The sequence below is a fragment of the Dipteris shenzhenensis genome, chromosome 3 (assembly GCF_047967505.1).
Source record: "Dipteris shenzhenensis isolate YYH24624 ecotype China chromosome 3, Dip_SZ_1.0, whole genome shotgun sequence".
Taxonomy (NCBI): Eukaryota; Viridiplantae; Streptophyta; class Polypodiopsida; order Gleicheniales; family Dipteridaceae; genus Dipteris; species Dipteris shenzhenensis.
Genome location: NC_141598.1, coordinates 49825351 through 49829315, shown reverse-complemented (window position 1 = coordinate 49829315; position 3965 = coordinate 49825351). Strand labels below are relative to the sequence as shown.

The 3965-nt window shown below is 45.0% G+C and overlaps 1 non-coding gene across 1 annotated transcript; it reads left to right on the top strand.

Moving 5' to 3' along the window:
• Positions 1-724: 724 nt before the first annotated feature.
• LOC147903942 (U2 spliceosomal RNA) lies at positions 725-920 on the top strand. The gene has a single exon (XR_015540829.1). It is a non-coding gene; the product is annotated as a U2 spliceosomal RNA (small nuclear RNA).
• The last annotated feature ends 3045 nt before the right edge of the window (positions 921-3965 follow it).

Genomic DNA, 3965 nt, shown 5'->3' with positions numbered 1-3965 from the left:
CGGCTCGTTTGATTGCACAGGCAAGACAAAGAGGGCCCATCAAAGTCCAATAGAGGACGATCACAGACTTTGCCCACCATGGTGGCCGAAGCAAGAGAAAACAAGGGATACAATGCTGCGGGACGTAGGGAGCACGACACATCAAAGTTGCCCTTGAGTGGACCCCCACATGAGGACCATAGATATCTCCGCTTTACATTTAAGGACTTTGTCCACCATGGTAGCAAGGGATACCATGCTGCTGGTAGATCTAAGTAGCGACTTCAAGCTTTAGTGATAGATGGTGAACATCGTGAACTGTGGGATGATATTGAACAGTGCATGCAAAAAGCACATAAAAAGAGTGGTAGTTCCAATGGATTAGCCCTGGGGGCTAGAGGGATGAAATGTATAACCTCCACGTGTCTTCTCGAATTTTCAGAACCGCCCTGCTCCGCATCGCTACGCCAGGCTAAGGAGGCCTCGGTCTTGCTCATCGAATCTCACTCCCGGCCATCATAGGGAAAGGCGTCTCTTCGCCATTCCTGTGGTGAACATAAATAGACAATGATAATTGGAGGGGCTAAACATGTAGGGAAGGCGTCTAAGCTAAGCAATAATTAAAGGAAGGAGCTATCGAATAAGCAAAGGACACTTGGCGATGAGAGATCCAATCCCATAGGCAAGACTGCAAAAGAGGGTGAGGGGAGGCCTTCTTAAGGCAACCTGCAGCAACACGGAAATCATACCTTTCTCGGCCTTTGGGCTAAGATCAAGTGTAGTATCTGTTCTTATCAGTTTTATATCTGATACGTGACCCATCGGGTCACATGATATTAACCTTATTTCTTTCAGGGGGCGGCCCCATCCGGCAGCTTGCTGCCCGGGACCGCGAGCGTCGCCTCTGTCTTGCACTGCTTCAGAGGCCTGGCGCACCCCTCCTCCCTCTTCCCCCCGGCGGGGGAGGAGCCCAATTCAATCCCAACGGAAGGACAAGGGCATCGTGACTCGTGAGGGTCGACGCTGAAGTTTTGCATCTATGGTTCCAACGCAGGTGATCGTTGTCATTCTTCTGTTATGCGTATGGAACTGGAAATTAAATACATTGGCAGGAGCATATAACGATCCGCTATTGGATCCTCCAGCAGCAGGTGATCAGCAAATTGGAAGCGTCCAAAGGATGGCGGATGGCGGGTTCCATTCCCCTGTAGCCAATGCTACAATATATCTTATTGTCCATGCTCTATGGATTTTTAGGGCTGAAGGTGCAGGTAAGAGTAAGAAAAGCATAGGTGCCAATGCCACCGTGCGATTATCATATCTTTAGTTTTGTATCCGCGTACGGGATAGCCCAGGTTTGGCCGCTGCAGTTGAACGCTTGCAGCAACGGAGAATCGACAAGCATAAATTGGATTCCAGGCTCTATGTTCTAAAATTTCTGTTCTCATTGGATCCGCTCTGCATTCACCTGGAAGCGCCTTCATGTTCTGAAATTTGCCTTTTCGTCGAATCCCCATTTTTTGTCTACACTACGTCTGGAACTCCTCCTGTAGTTGCCTTCAGCTTGACCATTATCGATCGCTTCAAGACAGTGAGGTTAGAGGGCAGTGGGGAGGTGACACACCGTGAGCCAATCCCCACTTGTCGATGTAGATGCTCCATCGGCTCCCATGGAGAAGCCCTCTGGAACAAGTTGGAGCTGTCCTTGTTTATTGGTCTTTCAACCCGCACCTCTTGCTCTGGTCCCATGCAAGTGAACCACCCTAGTATATAGGTACAATCCTGGCAGTACCACACGTCCATGGCTATACCATCTTCAGTCACAAACCCACGAGTTATGTTGAGCAATCTTGGTACAACTATCATCCAGCTATCCCCCTCGTAATCTAAGTCTTCCAAGCAGGTCTGTTTCGAGCTATCTTCACTCTGGCAGGATCTACAGCCAACTAACTCACTTAAGCAATGAGATCCCTGTGGGTGATCCACACACATCTCCCAGCCCAAGTGTATCTCAAAAAACCTGGACCATGAGCTCAACAAAAAATCTAAATTTGTATGATTGGACATAGTCTAGTCTTACAAAGGTATATCTCATCTAGGTAATCTTCCGATGACAGCATAGCCTTTCACCTATAGATTTACCCGTGTTGTCCACAGCCAAGGCTTCAAAACGCTCACCAAGTCCACCTTCCAACAACCTGGCAATTGAGCTTTGAAGAAGCACCTAGTCTTCCGTCTCTGCCTTCCAGGAAGGCTTTCACCCTCCAATCTCTCATTACCTGGGAAACATACAATGCCCAGAGCAAGCCACTAAGGATTGAAAAAGTACACAATGAAGAGATCAGCCAACCAGTTGGGCAGGCACCGGTAGACCCTAACATACGTGAGCTTTATTTTATGGCAGATGTTCCCCAAAATTCAAAGCAGAGTCTTCCATTCTCGGGAAGCCTGTTGGCGGGAAGCTCTCGTGTGTGTCTATGGGCTCAAATATCCTACCTCTATTGCTAATGAGTTTGCTGCCAAACAGAGGCCTAACCACCAGGCCAGGTGTCAACCATTTGTCAATGCCTTTCAGAGGCCTTTGCCTCGAGATACATTTGCGCCCACGCCTCCCTATGAAGATGCCTCAGACAAATCCAACAAATCCATTGTACCTAACTTCAAAGGCTTGCTTTTAATAACGTGATGGCAGTCAAGCACTTAGGAGGGACACTAGGAACTAGAACAAGGATGGGTGATACATGTATGTACTATCCTCGAATTTTGTCATAATAGCTAGTCCCTGCTCGGCGTTTATGGTTTTCAACCTTGTTGAGCGTCTGTCATGAGATATGTGTTTTATTATCAGAGGATGAGTTTGGGCATGTTCCTGGATTCATCTAGATATATGCATATGGTACAGATACACTTGGCACAGGAGGTCAAAGAGCGTCGTGCTTAGTACAGCCACACATAGACTCAGTAAAGATGCGAAAGACAAACTCACAGTGCATTAACTCAAAGGCAACTTTGAGAAAACCTAATTAGTTGGAGAATTGCGAGGAATGCATTTTTAACCTCCAGGATGAGAGTGAATAAGAGCATCTCTAGTATGCATGCACTTGTAGGAGTATCGCATACTTGGTGAAGAGAAATGAGATCTCCTTCGCGGTGTGCTGTGACTTTGCCCTTCCCCTCCAAGAAATAGACATCTTATTAGATGCTTTGAAAACAGTACAAAATATCAATTGTATGTGAGGCTTCCTAAGGACAAGACCAAATTTTCACAGGCTAGGATGGGCCCGGATATCTCCCGATCGCTATAGAGAACCAAGCACAATAAACTTTTTTGTGATTTACACTCGGGAGGGCTGCTTTAAAGTTGTCACACAAGAACGCCAAAAAAAAAAAAAAACCACGGTCTTACATAGGAGGGGAGTATAACTCTGGAAGAATATCTTTGTTTTTTTTATACTGATGGAGGCATTTAGTTTTGGTGCCAAAAATAATATTTCTTGTACCATACACAAGTGCTTGTCATATGAAATGTTTTATTCATCAATCATAAACCCGTAAAATGTGTGTTGTGGTGATATGATACATCACCAAGTCTACCCCCCTTCAAATAAATCCCCATCTAAGTCAAAAATGTTGATCAACAATTATGTAACATGGTCGTTAAATTGTACTCTTTCTAGATTAGTTATTTACTAGTTGTCTTGGTAACAAACAATGCCAAACTAGATATTAAATGCTATCATCTATGTGTGACTCTTCCCATATGGTGGTCATATTGAATAACTCATAAAGATCACTATTTTAAAAGGTTACAAAAGGATTTTACACTTAGTTTGATGATTAGATTTAAAAGACACATTTGCTTCTGCCCCTCTATATGAAGATCCCTCAGACGACTCCAACTGATCCATTGTATCTAACTGCAGAGGCTTGCTTTTAATAATGTGATGGCAGTCAATTACTTAGGAGGGACACTAGGAACTAGAACA